The sequence below is a fragment of the Saccoglossus kowalevskii genome, chromosome 19, assembly GCF_978046115.1.
Source record: "Saccoglossus kowalevskii chromosome 19, keSacKowa6.1, whole genome shotgun sequence".
NCBI classification, from domain to species: Eukaryota; Metazoa; Hemichordata; class Enteropneusta; family Harrimaniidae; genus Saccoglossus; species Saccoglossus kowalevskii.
In genome coordinates this window covers 20,106,254-20,127,549 of record NC_140659.1, presented here as the reverse complement: position 1 = coordinate 20,127,549, position 21,296 = coordinate 20,106,254, and the positions used below count along the sequence as shown (strand labels likewise).

The following is a 21,296-nucleotide window of genomic DNA, read 5'->3' as shown; positions in this document are numbered from 1 at the left end:
GTGAGTTGAGTTCAGCTGATTGTTTTTCTTTGAAGTCCAGTTTTGTCTTGTTATTGACTTTAGAAGAATAACCACGTGCGAAACGAGCTGACCTTGCTTCAGTTACATCGCTATTTGGTGCGTCATCAGAGTGGTCACTGATGACGATTCTTGTGTTGCTTCCTGTACTTTGTTGATTGTCGCCATTAAGTAAAGGTGTACCACTATGTTGATTTAATCTGATTTCCATCATCACAGGCTACGTGACATTTGTTTGACTACATTCTTACATCGACTGTATTACTGGCGACCCGTCGATCTGAAAAACATAATACATCAAAACCAAATATTATTTATTAATAATCGACTAAGTTCCTGGTATTTACTTTGCTTCCAAAAAAATGATTAAATGACAAGTGCTGGTACCCAATACACTGACTCAATAATACATTTATCTCCAACAACTTTTTACTTTTAGCTTCAATCTTCATGGTCCAACATTTCGTTACTGGCATTTCTGGGTATTTTGGAATGAGTACATCATATCCAATTCTATAAATAATCGAACAACAGCATGCTGTACACATGGGATGTCATGCAGCGAAAAACAACCCAGGTACTTAAAGCGGGGGGGGGGGGGGATTCGTGGCCTGTACATGCGTCAGATGGCCATAGCGTGTCATTGTTTACAAACAAGCGTATACCCACGAGCCTTTGCGTTTTCAGCGTGTGTTGTTATCATCGCTTGGAACTCAATTACCGCGCGTGCGCAGATGACGACCCTCCCGCTTTAGGAATATGAACAGCTTGATCAATATAGTAGTACTAAAGTAACGAATTCTGATAACAGTGATATTTTAGTTGTCAATATATCGACAGTTGTCATATGAAAAACGTGACAAGCACATACCTACAAATATCAAAGAGTTCAAACCATGATGCCTCGCACTTGGCCACCGATTTGGAAACAGATGCTTCACCCATTAGTAACTAAATGACACCCCCTGTCTTATAAGCACATATGACCCAGAGCTGCGGCCAAGTGCTGACAAATAGCATCACGTATGTCTAATGCGCACATAGATAACATCTATAAACTTAGGTTAGACTAGAAAAAGTCAACTAAACAGTCATCCTGTAGATGACCCGTTTGTCACACCCCATTGGGGAATTACATTAGTACATAATAAAATATTTATATATAACTCATAAAAAAAGAAATGAACAAATTAATGACTAATTATAAGAGGTTGGATGGAATCGGAGTCAATAGTTTAAGTCGATTAGATATAATACAGATAATGTGTAAACTGACAGGACATGAAACTACCATTGTGCTATTAAATTTATTTATAAACAGTGGCACTGTTTTTTCGGATTGCAAATTATCTCTCACACCTTGTTAAGTAGCTGTTGTGTGCCAACACTAGTTATCAGGGCCGCAAGACATTGTCCTTGGTAACTTCCCCTATGATTTATGATCAAGTCTAAAGGTCCGCCAGTCAAGGTCACTGGTACGACCTAGATTGATAGGTACATATCTGGGTTACACACTTGTATGTACAATAAGCAAACTGTTTGAAATTGTGACATAGTTTTGCCAGTTGTTTGATAGCGCTCATACGAGAAGGCTGATCGTTAGAATACTAGAGAACTCAAAGTACACGAATCCAATATACAGGACATTCAATTTGAATTTGAAATTTAGTCGAGCGAGCGTATACATCAACAAATCACGCCCTTTGACAAGCCTGTCTACACTTACAGACAAAGTTCAAACACCATTCTGTAAATATCTTCAGAAATTCAAAACAAATATTATATTAATATATGGGAAGCTTGTTACAATTTTGAAAATACCATCTCCTAGCAACAAGCTTAAGTTATGGGATGAGATAATAGATGAAAATAAATGAATTTAATCCAAGTGCGCCTATGCCTACAAGTAGGACTACATCTAGACAAAAATAGTAGCAACAGGGCAGCAGGCATGTATGACAATAATACAAACTTCAGGTCGACAGAAAAAAACAATACCACGTGCATAACACAGAAGTATCACATGATGACAATAAGAGTACAAACCATACAAATAATTTGTGTTCCTGAAAATTAAAGCAGAATTTGCATATGACAAATATCCGAATACAATTAACTGACGAAACTCAGATTAAGTGCTCACGTCCTTCAAATTGAGAAAAGGGCAAATGTAATAACATAAATGATAGAACCTGCTCAGTTTGTGAACCAACAGGAAATAGAAAATAAAAAACAATTTCTTATCAAATGCAACCTACTAGTATATAAAAAGCGAGAAAACATGGCTAATTTGAGTAAAACCAACCCCATGGCAGATTATGAATCTCTAGAAGATCTGCTAAGAAGTAAAAATAACAAACAACCGTCGAGCGAGCTAAATTCATCCACACTTGTTTCAGAATGAGACAAGACAAAATCCTAAAATACCAGCTGCCTCAACCAACCAACGCTTAAGGAAATCGTTTCATTCTCGTGTACGTTATCGCACATACACAATACTAAAATTTAAATACGTGCGAATAGACAAATAGCATAAGATCTTGGATTTGTATTTACTTCATTTTGTGTTGCCACGCAGCTATTCCGTCACTGTGACATTCTAAGCCGATTAATTCTAATGTTCAATATATATGCCTATATATACATATATAATTATACTCATAGAAACAAGGAATTACGAATTAGAAAATTAAGCTTTTAACCCGCACACACACAATGGTGAATTATATCAATGACGCTATACCCTTAGGTGATGATCTCTTATTAAATGAAGTAGAGATTAAATGACATCGGTTTCCATAACGATATCATAATAATACTATAAATGACATAGACCCCCATCAATAATTGTCAAGTTAGTTTTCAACTATGACATTTAGAAATTGTATGAAGTCACTGAGATGAAGCTGAAAAACAAAGATTTTAGACAGTAACTGACAACCATTTATGTACTTTCCCCGAAAACGGGAACAACTGCATGCATAGAATATTATATTATTGGTATGTTCGAAAATTGGCACTGGAAAATATTTTAAGTACTAGTAGTATCAGTGACACGTCATATAAGGAAAAAGTGAACGAAATATTACTTTTCTGGAAAATATAAAACATTTCGACTTCCGGTTCTGAAGTATAAGTTGAAAATATCAGTTTTACCCAAAACAGAACATTTTCATCAATTCTAATGTACATGCACGGTGGTGAATATGAAGCATTCTGGTAAACAAAGATGTAATTAGAAAAATCATAAAATGAAATATATGTAGTGTGAGCAAATGCAAACTAAAAAGAAGAGCCGCGCACTGCAACCTGGTACATTTTTTCTCAAAAAAGAGATAATCAAATACAATTTTAAGGACAACGTTGACTGAAAATAATAACTAGGCCAGTTTTAATAAACAGAGAAATCTGAGAACCATTTAAGGCATGATGATTATGGTTTTGAGTTCAAAATATCAGTTCAGTTTTTACCACAAATGAACAATAATTGGTTAAAAACTGGCTCAGGTATCATCTTGACCTGGCTTCCCAATTAAAAATCGACACCATAGAACAGCATCAAAGACGACATCATCGTTCTTGATAGCTCATTTTCATAATTTTGTGGCGCCGGGCCAACTTCTCACGAACAAAATCCTAGTTACTGTACACGAAACTCAATTTTATGAATTGGCCCACGGCCCAATGAATGAATATATAGTCATCGGACGGGTGAGTGAACTTTTCTGGGACATAGCATAATCGTTCTGTTTTGGTTTTTTTCGTAAAAAAATATACCTCGAAGATGTTTGAAAATTGTTGGACGAAGGCACAGTTCCTCAAAGCGCAATCCTGTTGCAAATGTAACATTGGCTACGTCAGAACCGTTATTATTATCGGTAATAAGCAATTTTTAATGAAAGGCGGACTTTATTAATATTTACCCTTTGTGAGTGCATACGGCTTTATGTACGACCGGGCGAAGAGAGAGCCAGTAATACACAAATACTTCGATTATGTTGATCACTCATTGAGAACGTGACAACACGTAATGCGGTTACTATGCTATATATGTCAAAGGTCAAACCTTGGCCGTTGAATGCACTCGGTGAAAACAGGCATGAACTTACACACGCAAACCAGTTCATTTTAGCGCGTTCAATAAACTTAGGACAAACCATTATTTCTGACATAGAGAGGTCGTAGGGAAAATACTAGAATAATGCGTACATATACATGAAGGTCCAACTGAAACGTCAGGTCATTCATTTCTCGCTGATCGGGGAATTTAAATATCAGAGACTGGGAACAGAATGTACAATCAAACACAAATGGTAACCCCTAGTGTACTTGTCGCCCTACCTCACAACACAATACATCGACGACAGTCGATTGTTTGTCTACAGCGCCCGCGGCATGACTAATCTAAATACTGTCGATGAATGTATTAAATCGGGGTCATCCGGGGTCACTGCCACATTATGGGACCTGGCATGGGTGTCTATTCTCGGCCCCTAACGAGAAAAATACTGAATAAAACTTGATGGTCAATGGTAATAATGCATTGACCCTTTGAGCGCAAAAGTCGACTTCAAACACCATCCACAAAATTACAGAAAATGTTAAAAAAAATAAAACAACCTCGAATTGAGTTAAAGCGTGGTCGTCGCGCAGCGCTTGTTCGAAATTCATGGAAATAAACAATGTATTTTTCACGCGTTGTATACGTCGCTATGAGTCCCATATCGAACAGGACGCGGCACGACGACTGCCGCCCTTTAAGTCTGCCGACAAGGATTCTCTGTTTGATCTAAATTATGTATATGCGTTTTAGATAAATGACCATATGTACGTCAACACACACCCCTACCACCCCGGACAAACAACGAATATAAGAATAGTTGTCGGCCCAGTTAATGATTCAACAACTTGATTATTTCTTTAGAAAACAATACTAGAATATATCCTTCAATTTAGTTTCAAATTTTCTGTGAATAATTTTGATTATGAATTTAATATTGTTTTGTCAATGAACGCACTACACTAATTGGGACATAAATTGACTTGTTATTCGCGTCGCAGCGATAACAGTACAGTAACTACAACAGTTCAAACACAAAATACGATAACATCAACATATTTGGCAATGTGCCAAGAGTCAGAGGTTATGTCATGACAGGGGTTATCAAGATTTCTTCAGACAAGCTCGTGGTTCACGTCTGTTGTCGTCTGGATCTTTTATCGCAGTAGATCTTAAATTGTCAATTTGTTTGTCAAAACAACAAAGAAGTAACATACGATCTTGGGCTGCAAACGACGTAGCGGGTGCCATCCGTAAACAATGTGAATGGTATACAGTCTGGAAGTTCATTTTCTGTTACAGTCAAAACAAATTAAATTAGAAAGAACTTGGTGGTTATAAATAGAACGCTGCTCATGCGTTTCCGACATGCGCACATATTTTAACGCATATACAAGTAATCTTTGAGACATTTGTTCATGTATATGTCAAAATAACAGGGTAGGACGTGGTAAAAATTGATGCGATTCAGGCATTCTCTAAATGTTACTAAGCATACTACTTTAACAACCAAAACACCATCTTGAAACTTAGATATTCGTAATAATGTTTGATGTTAACTGACAGACAATTTCGCTAATATGTGTTTTTTTTCTTCAAAACAAATGATTAACAAAACAACTGGCGCTTTCACAGTGTATTATACGTCAATTTCTCCACAACACAGAACGGCGACATCGATCCAATAATGTTATTCAATTTTTCTTAATTATAACATAAAACAGAAAATCTACAAACATTAGGGAAATAACATGGTGTTTATAGTATTGTCAATTAATATTAAAATCATTTCATTTCACACATATATAGATGAAAATTAAGATTTTTGTCTGCACTTATTTTCAGTATTTCTGGATATAGACCCTAATTTTGGAGCCAACAGTAAGTTTTCAGTTTTTACTCAAAAATCGTTGGCCATTTTTGTCCCAAATTTCCGAAGAAAAGTGCAGACTATTTTGTGGAATATTTTGTGAATTTGTGATGAAAAGTTGGAACTGGTGTTGTAAATGTGAAGTTAATATTCAGCAATTTAACACTGCAATTTGTGACAAAGGATTCCTGGGATTCCTAGGATCCTGGCCGGTGCACGATTCAGCGAGTTTCCCTTATGCCCGATACGCCGTCCGATTGCGTCACCTAATTGTAGGCACGTTCGTTGTTGGTTCATAACGCGAATGATCATCGTCTCGAGCAGATCAGTAAACAAAAGAGAACAAAGTGATCGTCGCGCAACGCATGCGCGAGATATGGATGGCGACTTAGACTGTTACGCAGAACAACGAGTACAAACTGAGATGTTACAAAGTGTGATTAGGTGATTTCTTTGGTGACTGGAAGGTATCGAAGGAGTCATCGACGGTAATTAGTGCATGTCGCGTCCAAGTCAAAACTCGTAATCGTGATTTCATTAGAAGAGCGCATTGGATTGTGGGATTTAAAGCAACTCAAGACTTTTTTAGTCATTATTACACGAATAGCTACGAACGCGACAGCAATGCCACGTGATATTGAAACCTCAAAGTTGTCTACTGAACAACTTAGTAGGAGTGCATTCATACATCATAGGTCACATACAATGTTATTAGTCACGTGACTTTATTCACGCATATTAACAACACCTTCTTTACGAACCGATTTACTTACACTTCAGTGAAAAATGACGTTAGTTCAGATGTCTGGCCATTTTATTAACATTTTTTAATTTCAACAATAAATATATACCATATCATTTGCCCAGGTGGTATATGTGGTCAAAATGACAGCGATAATTAAACTGTTTATGAAAACAACACTAACCACAGTAGATCTCGCGGGAATTCTCGAGATTTGCAATTGCGCGTCTTCCTACTCCGACTCTCAAGTATCTTCAATGTGTGTATATACTGTTGGATGCTCGGCATACAACTATTTTAAAAAATCTGTTCGGCATGGCGGCAAGGTCAGCATCGGGTAACAAAACTAAGTAATGCAAAATTCTGCCTTGAACACAGACTGGAATGTAACTACGGGGATACGTGACACAGACAAAAATGCTTCTAAAAATTGAGACTTTCGCTCAGCATGGTATCCCTAACGTATTACAATATTTGTTAAGCGATACAAGAATATTCTTGACTTATTTATATAAGCATGAAACCTGTTTGATCTGAATGACGCGGATGTGTCATGCGCAGTACAGTGCATCCGGGTCTCTTGTTTCCTCGGTTCGTATTTCACAGCGAAAACCACCAAGATTTTGTCATTGAGATTACTCTGAATGTTATAAGATTAGAACAACTGATTACATGTTCACATAGTTTATATCAGTCATAGTGATCTAATCAATTAATAAACGTCAACACCAGTTATCGATATCGAGAAAAAAAAAACATTTAGGGAAATTATAGAAAACTTTTCACTGAACGAGTTTACCTAATTTTAAACATTAAGAACGTCCGACCCTACGGAGTGGAATTTTGTAACAACAACAACAACAACAACAACAACAACAACAACAACAACAACAACAACAACCAGAACGTCATAATGAAAAAGTGATGGCGATACTTTATTGAATCAAAACAGACGAGAAACATATTATTTTGATATCGAAATATATGGTATCAATTTCTGACAACATGATTTTAGTTCGTGACATGTACGTCTGTGGGTCACAACGTGCAAACATTAATCTATTTATTTCCGGTGCAATAGTAGGTAGTATAATCCCTCCAATTAATAACGACGTCACCTCTTGTACATCATCGGCATCGCGCGAGTTTGGAATTACATCCCAGAATACTCAAATGCTTGACAGTATTTGACAGTTTCCAGTTCATCAAATCTAGGCAATGTTAAAATCAGTAAGACATGACGAAAATAACCGACATTTGCCGAAAATGTTGACTGGGAAATTATGAATGCAGCAACATGATCAACAAAGCAAAGAGTCGAGGCCCCGGGACATGTATAACTAAGGTTACGGTGAATTTTCTACGTTTCATAAATTAGCGGGTCATTTTATTCAAGTAATATAATACACGTTGTGAAGTTTAACACAAATCTGCAAAATCCCAGGGACGGGGAAATTCAGGACCACGCCGCGTTTTTTGTTGAATTATTTGCAGCCACGGGCAATCCTGATTTCTGGATAGCATTAATTGTCACGCCACAAGATTCACGGATCCCCGTTTGAAAACCGTTGGTTGTATGGGTGGTGCTGGAGAGAACAACAAAACTAAAACATAATGTTAAATAATTTGGAAAAAAAACAGAATATTTGCCACAAACCAATTTTCCCCAGCCCCCAGTTTCAAACGTGAAACCCATTATTATTCCAATACATTAAGCGACTAGGTGTCGTAAAGAGGTTACGGTTTACGGCGCTGGTACGGCCTTCCATTTTCTTACAATGAATAATCTACAAGAGCTGGCAATCATCGTTGATCCGGGCGAGGGAGAAACCATCATAAACTCACTGCATTCAAAGCTCATAATACAGTAATTGTGTTAGAAGACGATCTACTACAATTCACAGGTCCAAGACCAACTAAATTCCATGACTGCATTTAGTAGCTAACAAAGGAAAGTAGATCAATTCACGGCGGGAGATAAGGAAGAAAGTACACTGTTCTTTAATATGAATGCTCGCTCTTAATTGCACTGGAACCGCCTTTTCACAATTACCGACAAATCGGGCAGTATTTTCAAAATGGCGTCCCTGTATTTGATAATCAGGTAATCATAACCAGGTGTTTTCTCAGAAAAACAACAACGCCCCCTTGTTCTAATATATTACGTCAATTATGAACCACGCCTTTACAAGAGGTCATAGTTGGGGCATGACAACATCGGAGTCATCCAGGCGGCATGGTCGCACGAATGGCAGCGATTTGAAGACAACGAACGAACAAAAAAACGCAATCTATAAAAATGCCGATAACACGGATAGGGAACCGCCCATGCTACATACATATGCATAATCATACAAAACAAGAAAGAACAGCAAACATATGTTTTCACCAATCGAATGGAATTCAATATGCTGGGGGTGAAAACAATTTGTAAATCGATCACGGTGAGAGAAGTTCCTGCTAAAACCCTTTATAAAGCATAACGGGTGGCAAGATGCCATTTTGGGAGAAATAGGGAGAGAACAGATCAATACAAACATGCCTCCTTTGCCTAGAAACTGATTTTTCGCTGCCATATCACAGAGTAACACGCAGCTTGCACAGTTACCCCCCAGCTTCCGACCGCCGCTCCTGACGGGTAAAATCAACCCTTGCCTCGCAACACACTTAATCAGAACAGTTACCCGCGCCCGCGCCGAACAATAAAACAACCAACAATTTAACGACATGGACACAAGTTAACGCGAGTTGCTATGCAAGGAACATAAAGATAATGAAATATACCACGGCATTCTTTGCAAAGCTAGGACACAGTTCAAGTCCAGAGAATAAACATTCAACTTGTTGACGGATCTGCTTTGCCAACCAGCATACTCACCCCCTTGTGATAACAACATAAAAACAATATTACAGGCATTCACGCATCGATATATGCATCACCATCATCTACGCAATGTTGATTCCAGTAAATATGATCAACTTTATTTATTTAAAAGAATCTTCGGTGCCAAGTGTTGCTATCGCGGACTCTGGAACCGTGTTTTACTAAGTATCTGTCTGGGTGTCTGTAAAATTACTGGAAGGGCATGATCTGTCTGGGTCGCGGGTACGAATTGGCATTTATTCGTTATGGTCGTTATCTAAGCAAACTCTAATTACAAATAAATGGACTGTTAAAGAAAAACATATTTTCGCATTTTTTTTTTCAAATAGTTCCTTTATTTTCATAACATTACACGTTCAAATTATGAATTTAACTTTACATATTTCGTCGTGCAGAATTACGGATCGCTTTATACCAAAACGAATTTGAAAAATAATACACAAAAACAGTTGTATTACGTCAATGTACGTAACAATCAGAGTGACACTGATTAATGGCGGCAAACTGTTTACAATCCTCTCTAACACCTTTGGACAATGATAACCTACATGCACGTTGTAATTACTAGTATATCACACTATTAAATATGCCGCCTCAATTTATCGATTATGAAGTCATTTTATTACCGACTCGATGTTTGGAATAACGGGATTTGAAAATGTTGTGTGGACTTCGCAACAGTTGAAAGACGCTCAAATGAATATACCACGTGTATATTAGCAGTGAGTGACATTATGCGACAAAACCATGCCATTGAAAGCGATATATCAGTCAACAAATATGTAAAAAAAGTTTAAGCACCTGCAATCATGTGAATGTTTCCCCCCCCCCCCGAGTATTCAAAGTAAAAACATTTAATGAGCGAAATCAGAAGATCACATTGTAACCATTTCTTTGATGCGTAATTATCTATTTTGTCAATTTTCATACGAAACGTAGGGTATTCAAGCGTTCATTTTGATTAGAAAATTCCTTATACTGCCCAATGTGAAGGTGTGCGGCCATCTTCTAATATATCGTGATTCGCGTAATACCTTGGCACAAAATTCCTTATTTTGAAACCAATATTTGTTACGGATTATACTGGACTTACAAGAACGGAGCAAAGCCGTTAAAGCGCAAATTTGCCAACATAGTAGTCCTAATGATATTTCAATGTCATATAAAATAACGATAACAAACTTGTAGCCCGGGTGACTTGCTGCTACTTTTAACAACCGATCAGTAACACAAAACGAACATGTGCAATACTGAAATTCGAACAAAAATCGGGGAGAAGGTCAAGAACACATACCTAGGTGAGGTTCCTTGCTTGAGCGTAGAGAAACAAGCTCCCATTACAAAATACGCAATGAGAGTCGATTTCACCTATGTGCAATCTGACTCACCTTTGCCACTTTAAACTTCTAATTGATCCAGTTCATTTGACGCGGGTATAGAAATCATAACACCATATTTGGTTGACAGCTGCCAACTACGTCCCCAACCATACGCACTTGAAGGATGCTCTGATTCACTGGAGCATAGTGCGCTAACTTACATTACAAAATAAAAAAACAAAACCGCGGCACGTTTGTCTAGACTAAAGGTCGCATAAGGTCATATATGCAGTACGTAGCCAACCCGGGGTTAAGGTCGGGGCTAGTTGATATGCCCATAACACTGCGGCGTTTAAACCTGGAGCATCACCAAGATTCACGAACGAAAGTTAATGAACGTACACATGTTCCCGAAATTAATTATAAATAAAACAGAGTAGTTAAACGATTTACCTACACGTTAAAGGTAGACTCGGTATCATGTGACTGCGTACGACGACAGCACCGCCATGATGAAATAATGGCTTTGAAGTTGCACGCGGGCCACCTAACTCCGTATATATATATCGCTATGGCTACCTATCTTTTCGTTACAACAACCAACTGTTGTGCGGCAATGCGCCAACTGGAGAACAATTGAAACTGAGTAGCCGGTGTCCACGTCTGCTTGTAAGCTGAGATAATTTAGCGTAACAACGCAACTCTTTTTAAATTATTAATAAAGAACTGTTCTTCACAGCTTTCGAAAAGTGAAACAACATGCCAAACTATTTTCACGCCAGTTAATGGTCCTTGACTATAAATAATGCTACGATTGCGCAAATACCACCCGGCACACAGGACGGGTGAAACATAAAATAAGCATTGAACGGTGAAGATAAAGGCTCTTGTGCGACTTGACCAAGCGTGGCTTAGTGTTTGAGTAATAAACCGACAGACGTCATTAAACAGACCAGTAAAAAATTACGACCAATTCAAAACTAGCGTGTTTTTTTCTAAGATCCTCGGCAGTACCCAGACAACATTTAACTCGAATAATTATACTTATACATCGGCATTAAGAACATATGCTAACCAATAAAATGCAAATGAAGCATGACCTGGCCTAGTTACTATGTCATTGCTATGACCGAGTTCTGACCTATACAGCAATCGGTTTTCATCGTGTACTTACGTAGGCCATTTGTTGGGCTGGTAAATCTGATCCACATATTCAACAGGGTGTCAACGGATGAATGAATTATAGTTCTAACTTTTGTTACATTCATTAACAGAATTATTTTATTTTAATCATTGTAGGTTGCATTTCACTGATCAAGTTGTATACACAGCGTGATATTAATATCAGTTACCCAGGCAACGTCGACGTACTGACTAGAACGAAATATTGAGCGAATATCTAGACAAGATTTGATTACCAGAATGGAAGCAGTGGTTTATTTTTATTTTTAGAAGATGGTGATCTCAAACGTCAGCAATACAACTACATTGTATTTTCACTCAATTTTGTTTCCACCGGCAACTGTTGATATTGTATTTCAAGCGTATCTGCAACACTTGTGCTGGCATTTTGCCAATTTCTCTACTGAGTTCGAAAGTCACAGGTAACAGATTTCGTGTACGCATCAATGGCCAGGGTTTAAATCTAACTCTTCTACTAGTAGCCAAGCACCAGATTTGAATTTATTTCTTTAACAATTACGGCATCCTTTCGATGCAATCATTCAACAATGAGTTATAAATATTCTCTTGACGCAATAAATGCATACATTTATCTTTATAAATATATATAACATCCAATGGAAGTTGAATCAAATCAGCCAATCAAAGAGCAAGATTTTAAATGTTATTCGATCAACCAATAGAAACCTCTCGTTTCAATTTGAATTGTGAAATCTAAAAAATATTATAATGATGAATGAAGAATTCCTTTGTTGTGCCGAGAGTATATGTAGTTCTTAGGCGAATCTCCTGGTCAGAATACAACCATTGCTTCCAAATCAAAACAGTACAGGAAGTAATTTGGGTTGAAGGGTGGCAGTCTTCGCGCTGCGCATGTGCGACATTTGTGTTGATAAACATTGATTTTCCCACAATCCAATGTGCTCTTCTCATGGAAATCACAAGTATGAGGTTTGACCTGGGCGCGACATGCACTAATTACTGTCTCTGACTCTTTCGATACCTTCCAATCACCTTAAAATTACTTAATTAAAGCTTGGTAACGTCTCAGATAGTACTCGTTGATCTGCGCAACAGTCAAAGTCGCCATCTTTGTTTGTATGAGACCCATATATCTCACGCATGCGTGGCACGACGACTACCGTCCTTTAAGATAGAAATCTTTTTATAATTCTTTGAGAACATAGCCCATAAAACACATGATAACATTCATCGGTATATTATGTATAATTGTGAAGCTCAATGATAACTTGAAGCGGCACTGTTGACTAACGGTACCGTTTTTTTTATTAGCCAACGATAAAAAACGGTTTTGTAAATTTGTAAAACCCAGATTGTTGTGAAAACCAAATAATTTATTATAACAAAATTACTCCCCTACAATATATAAATTGTTCACCTCGTGTCACCAGTCTACAATTTGGGATATGGCATAATATCTCCTCTATACTTGTAAAACACATCCCAACGCTGACAAAATGGCTTCCGTTTCTTAAAGTATCGTTTCTAGGAAAATAAATAGGCTGGTGATTCCAAACTTATATAAAATCATTGTTCTTATATTAACGAGGGGTACATTTTTTTGCATACCCATTTTAAATCATTCAATATCTTTCTATTTTAATTACCACGATTATCTGATTTTAAATCACTGAATATAGTCTTTCCAACATTCAATGGTCGGTCAATAAGTAGTCTCTTCTGACATTCTAGACCAATAACCACCTCTGTAATTCTATTTACACATATAACCGGAATTCCTTCAACACTCAACGCTAATTCAATGTAGTCCTTTAGTAATCAGTCAACATACATTTATACAGGAATTCAATCACTCTCCGACCAATTATCGTGAATTCAGTTTGGTTATTCACATCAGAGCAGGAGTCCAATATATTTGTAATGTTGGTTTTCGCCAATCACTCTTCGGCCACCAGGACGCTGATGTATTTGTTTCTTCAATGACCATGGACATCACCGGGAATCCAGTGTAAATATTTACATATTTATTTGTATATGTTTGTTCACCCATCACCAGGAATATAATACAATTCACTTAGAACCCAAAGTGATTTTCAACATACTGCTGGGCCAAAGGTTGCATCAATCACTAACATTCCTTCAATCACTGGGCTTCTTGGACAACGTAGGGGGAATTGCATCTTATCTTTATGCAAGATGTCGATGGAGATCAACGCGCTCAGTCGCTTCTTTATTCGGCAAGGAAGTGCTAATACAAGTATTCAAATACAGAAGCCAACCATAGGTGGGCATATTCATCTATGTTTTGGGTTCAGTTCCATGTGCCTCATTACAGCACAGATATGGCGTGAATACCTCGTTGGAGAAGTTGTCTGGAAATCCAGCTTGAAACCTAGTCCCAGTTTTCAAGATCAAGTGAGGGTAGACCTTGTGAGGTTTCAGTTCAATAACCTCAACTATTCACCAATAATTTAAAGTTATTTATCTCCAATCACCAGGAATGTATTGTGCCTTTTCACCAATCACCAAGAACCACCTCACATATCTTCAGCAATCTCTAGCAGTCACCATAAACTCAATTCCATTGAAACGCTGAGAAAATTTGCATTATTGTGTTGATTTTTGGTAAAATTATTTGTTCATAACTAAAAATTGTGCTCAGTAGCGATGCCATATTTTATTATCGATTTGAAACCTAATATGTAAAATCAGTTAATTGTTCTGGTATGGTATTAGTTTTTATTATAAACAATGTAAAGTTTATTCCCATAATGCATTATAAATATGCAGTAACTTGCTCATTGGTGGAAAATTTGAATTCGGTTCAAAATGTTTCAATTAAAACTTGTTTCAAACAAACAATTAATTAATTAATATCGATGATCCGTTAATTTAGTCACTAAGATTTTGATTTTTAACTAATCCTTTAATCACCAGGAATTCAAATGCACTACACCGAATGAGATCAATTTCGTTTGTTCTACAAGATATAAAATAACTAGAAGCATACGAATCATTCCAAATAATTCACCTGCGCCATCATTCTTATATACCAACCCAATAAAGCTCAGCACCATTTTCGACAAAATCAATATGACGTGCAGCATACAGCCTCGTCGCATGAATATATGACAATTGTTATTTATATAATCTCACTCAAATTGAGCAATCAGAAAATGATTTAGTGGATTCATATTTGACAGTGTTGATATAAATACATTTGACAAGTTCAACACATGTATTCAATCATATTCATAGTCACAAAATGTCATGAAACAAAAACAGTATTTACTACCCTTATATTAAAATATGTTTTGATATTTAAAGAAGTAATAAATTTTCACTTCAGGTAAAAAAAAATACCACGAATATTGACTTTTGAGATATAATTTGCCAGAGCAACTGCACATAATGACACAAAAAACATTAAAGCGCGATAGTCGCCGCGCAGCGCGTGTTCGAATTTCATGTAAACCAACAATGTATTTTACACGCGTTGTATACGTCGCTATGAGTCCCATATCGAACAGGACGCGACGACTAACGCCCTTTAATTCTCAACACGGGACCAGTTACAGCGACAGAGCTATTCACTTCGAAAGCTACTCACCGCTAAAGCTACTAGTTAGTTCACTAAAATAAATATGTTCCATACGCATACAAGCGTTGACATATGGCTCAAAAGGTAACATCTGTCTAACAATTATTTAATTACTACTAGATGACCTTCCACTGACCTCAACCACCTAACGGTCTAGTTGAACTGGTTTCTAATGAATCAGAATTCCATCTTAAGCCACCACGCAAAACATTGAAATGTGACATATCATCACCATAGTAACCAATGACCAAAATGTTGTACAACTATAAAATCGCCGCCCATGTCGACGTCTGTATAAATAACCAACATTTTCTCGAAATGACCCTCAATTTGTTTACGGCAGTTAGACAAATTTGAGATATACTTTACTTTAAGTAGCAGACATCTACTTTAAAGGGCGGCAGTCGTGCCGCGTCCTGTTCGACATGGGACTCATAGCGACGTATACAACGCGTGTAAAATACCTTGTTTATTTACATGAAATTCGAACACGCGCTGCGCGACGACCACCGCGTTTTAAGTCGGAAATACGCATAACAGGAATGACATAATGAATTATTAGAGGTTTCATTGATATTTGATTATTTTATTTATTTATTTCTGAATAAAAGTCAAAGGTTTTCGAGAAACTTCACATTTCAACACTTTCCCATGGCGAAAAAGCACGGGGAGTATACGTCACGCCCGAAACACGGTCTTGTGATCGAAATGCGGCTGGTATTTATGTCATTTATTTCAGGCGATTGCCTATGCAGCAGTAAACACGTCTAAATGCCCAGAATTGTTGCTTTCCACTCTTTCGGTAGAAAACTCGTGAATGTTATCGTTTCGTTTTGAATAAAATTGGTAAGAATGGTTACTAATATAATGTATCCCGGCGCCATTGGAAGTTATATTTATTCTACCATAGGTAAGCAAGGGGTCGTCACGTTGAAATCGACCATTCATCGATTTCACTTTTAGCAGTGTAGTGGTGTGAAAAGTCGGAAAACGGGACCATGATAAACGTTATTAAATTCTATTAAATGGTAGTGTTTCAATTTTCCGCCATTAAGTGATAGTGGGCGTTTGACACAAACCGGTAATATGTAACACTAAGAATAATTTGTTTAGTTTTGTGCGCGATGAATTTCCTCTGAAACCAATTTGCATTAAAATTGATAAATAAAACCCACATTTTTATCAATAGCGTTTGTTTCAAATGGCGACACTTAGCAATACGTCAGTTAATTAATTATTTACGATGACTTCGATTCGAACACAGGAGTAAACAAAAACAGAGACATGCATATTTATGCATAACTGTTATGGCGTTAAACTAATTCCTCAAGGGCTTTGTTTGGACAATAAACTTCCTTGGAATTCACAACAAATCACCGAGAATCAAGACAAAGTACGAAGTTGGGGCTGAAATGTATTGTCTGAACACGTGGACCTCATCTGATCTCTCCCGTGCGCTATACACTGATTTGTAGTTACGCCATTTCTATTTTTTAAGTAAGATCTCGCAATTGTGGCATTTGGTGCAAATAAATAACAAAATAATTATATAAAAATGTGTCAATTGCTCTGCCAGAATGTTTTGGCGGGAGGAGGGGGGTGATGTTGTTCAAGGGATTAATCCATCATGGGGAGACCAACGCCTAATTAGTCCTACCACAATGTGGTTTATAGACGCGTGAGTTCAATTGCGTCAGGTCTCGACCTATTTTCTCTGACAAATTGATCATTCACTCGGAAATTAAACCAAACTGTGAAGCCAGTTCCATTGTAGTCCACAAATAGATCTGAATCATCAATCACCGTGTGCCACATACGCAGCCCTGGGTTCTAAAATCTAACCTGCCTGTCACATATATAACTGCAGTTATGTGGCCTAAGTCAGTAGCGTTTAGTTTCGTTGTAGTTCGTTTTTTTTTCACTGTCGGAGCTAAGGGAGCGACCTCATGAAATCATGGAGGTGGCTGGAAGATTTGTTTTAAAAACAAATTCAAGCCAAGCACAGAGAGAAATAAGTTGCATGAAAGTTGTTGCAGTTGTGCAACATTGTGGCACCTTGAAGAAAAAAATACCTACAGTCAAGACATTGCACTGTTCTCGTTCTTCCAGTCACCCCCAATAGTAATTAAAATGGTTTACCCCTAACCCACACAAACCGGTCGGCTCACGACGCTCAGGCAATACCGGGAGAAAATGGGGCTGCCCCTAAAACACTTCTGTCCTGGTGTTGACGAAGCACGGAGTATTGGAGTATTTAATCAGATACAATACATAGTGACATTGCAGTGAGCTATATTACGTCATCATTTGTGCAACGCAGGCAGGATATTTAAGAGGAGAAAAACGTTCGAGTGGAGTAATTTTATCTCACTCACTCAGCATCGATCTGTTATCCGTGATAGCATGCTTGAAATAATTGCCCTACTTTCAGCGACCCTTCTATGACCTCCGCTGTCGCGCCCAAACGAGACACGGCATTTATACCTCGTACTTTGCCTGTCTATATGAAAGGTCACCACGGGTCACATCGTCACTGTGGATGCGCCGTGAATTGAAATTAGTTTTAGAGTACCCTTAAGTGAGTGGTAATTCCCAACGCTATTGACTGCACCCAACTCAACAATAAACAGTCCTGCCTATAATACACGCCCCGCTGGTCTTTTACAAGAGCGTATTATTATAAAAGGAACTTGAACATAATGTGGGAGTTGTCCACAACGTCTGTGTATGTCTGGGAATAATAAATGGTAAAACATACCAAGTTTGTGGGGCTTGAATATTTAAAAATAACATCCCCCGTACAACTGCAATGTATGCTCGGCGAATGAGTTCTACGCAACCAGACTATGATTTTGCCCCCTCCCATAGAGCGTACAGGCAACAATTGCGCTGCAAAGTGATCGTACCGATTTCAGACTAAATTAGTGGTCTGTGTACCAATCACCTTCGACGGTGTCACTATTTTCAACTGATTTGAGAAAAAATGTATAAATAATTATTTGTATTAACTATGAAGTATATTAACAGCTGCCGGTGCGACACAGCTGTGAAAATACGAGATATAACTCACGTTCTGCTTCGTTTGACAATGAACAACACGACGCCTGACTTGACGGGTCAAGTGTCATCACCAAGACGCTGCTTGGTCAACGTTATGGTGTCATTACCCAGATAAAAAAACATACGAAAAACATGTGTTTTTCCACCATAATTCCATAAATGGTACTTCCCTCTGCCAAATACGGAACTGACTATTAACAACTCTGGGCGTGATAGATTTAAAGAAAATCGGCACATATACAATTTGGAGCAGCATCATCAGAGGCAAAAATTATGTACAATCTTACCATCCCGGAAGTTCTAAAGAGGGCAAAAAGAAACCCATTAAGAACAAAGGCCAACATTTGTAGAAATTGGAGAAACATATCATATATTTTATCTGTTTTTTTCGTGGGTTTGTATTTTGTTTTTGTGAACAAAATGCGATTCGAGTTCCCTGGTAGAGTGCGTGTTAATACACACCCTTGATGTTAATATCGCAACGTGGGAGAGTGTGATCGGTCGTTTGTGAGAACGTTTCCAGCAATTCAAAAACTCTGAGGGAGGGGTTCAGAACTACTGTGAACATTTCTGTAATTTTCCCTGCAGAACTTTTTTTTTATAAATGTTTTATCTGTGCAGATTTTATTCTTCAACATCCATCATCCCTACCCGTTGCTTTCTAGTGGTCAATCCCTAAATATAGTTTTATCCTTGTTTCTCTTTGTATGCCGGAGTGTACGCATAATTACCAAGTAGTCTCGTCTCCTGTCTCAATTTCAACGCCGAGGGTGGTTAAGAAATTAACAGGGCAGGGCACCAGACTAGGATACCAAATTGACACAAATTATATAAAATTTATATAATAAATATTTCGTAAACGTTTAACGTGGATGTCGTCTAATTACTCTATATAAAACATTTTAAATGCCACAGTTTTTCCCGCCAAAATTGTGTTGCATCATTTTGCATATTAGAATGTACATTTCTACAATGTTTTAATCTTATTTTGGGCCAAATGGACATAATTTCTTACTTACTACAGGTAATTTTTGCACATTTTAGACCAAAAAATGAAAAAAGTTTACTTTTGTGTTTAAAGTTAATTTGCCAAATAACATGCTTTGTTAGGAATTTAATGTTCATATTCAATTGGACTCATTCATGGAATAGTACCCGCCATTTATGACAAAACACCAATACATCCGACCCCGAGGAGGCAATTTTCACTGTTATCGCGGGAAGTATTCCGTGTCGGGAAGATAGGGTTAATTAGGGGCCGGACATTTGAAGTCTTGGGGTGGAAGAGTGCGATCAGTACAATTTTATTTTTTGAAGTATCTTGTCCGTACATTTTTATTTTTCTTGAATGTTCAAACATTTTCCTGTTTGGATTGAATTTTTTTTACACACATTTTCTATCCACCTCATGATTTAAAACGACCCCTTATTACATTCACCCATCTCCGACACACTCCACATGGTCGTTTTGTCTGTGGTTCCAACTTGAATCGATTTATTTCAGGACGTATCGAAAACGCACAACGCTCACTACCGCATTGTTCTTTATCCGAAAACTGTGTTGGTGTGTTTCCACAAAGACTGGATCAACATATTCGCGAAATCATCCAAGATCGTAAAGATGATTTCAAACCCATTTTGGCATGCTCTTGGTGGAGTTACTTCCAATGTCTTGCACTTGGCTGTTATACCACGTGCGTAGTGCAATCCGATACATCACCATGACAATCAGCAACCTGGGACAACCTGATAGTCTGCCGGGCACTAATGTTTCGGCGGCTTAGTGTTCTATTCCTGATTCTTCAATTAAATAACACAAATTAATACTGCAAAATACTTTATTTTCGCTTGGAATTAATTTTCGCCGAAGGAATAATTCAGTGAAAATAAAATCCAGCGAATATACCCTTGTTCTTATATTTTACATTCAACATGTCAGAAATCAGTGAAAAATAAATTCCATACAAAACTTTTCAGCAAAAAATAATTCCAGCTAAAATAAAATAAAATATGGTACTGTTTCCTAATATTATAAAAGCTGGAATTAAAAAAAAAAGTCACACCAAAGGGTACTATAAATATAATCATTTCTAAAACGGGACGGTACCAGCAACACAGACATTTAATCGGCAGCGGTTGGGTGAACAGTTCAAAGTATACTAATTAAAATAACGATGTCTCTCCACAAATATCAATACCATGGTTCAAAAGTTCATTAGTTCCCCAATCTCAATTCTATAAAAGGGACGCCCGTATAGGTAATATTAACATGGGCACGTACATCCTAAAACGTTACCCCCCATGTATATTCATGTGTTAAATCTATCATGAACAAACACAGATCGGTGTGGCTCGGTTGTACATGTACACACACATTGAAATACCCGGCTCAGGACTCTTAAGATTTATTAAAAAAACAATATTATCTCAAAAGGTTGTTACTTATGACCTTTTTGATGAACAACAGTCAACGACGTTATTCGGTACACATACGTGGATCCGACAGATGTAAATTCGATTTAACCATGTGAAGGTAAAAACATTTCTATTTTCCACCATGGTTCACCTGCCATTTTTC

General features: G+C 37.5%; 1 long non-coding RNA gene across 1 annotated transcript; it reads right to left on the bottom strand.

The window, feature by feature from the left end:
• Nucleotides 1-19: 19 nt before the first annotated feature.
• On the bottom strand, nucleotides 20-11,439 carry LOC144343503 (uncharacterized). Its single transcript, XR_014927468.1, has 2 exons — nucleotides 11,351-11,439; nucleotides 20-298 (listed from the first exon to the last, which is right to left on the bottom strand). It is a non-coding gene; the product is annotated as an uncharacterized LOC144343503 (long non-coding RNA).
• Between the last annotated feature and the right edge of the window lie 9,857 nt (nucleotides 11,440-21,296).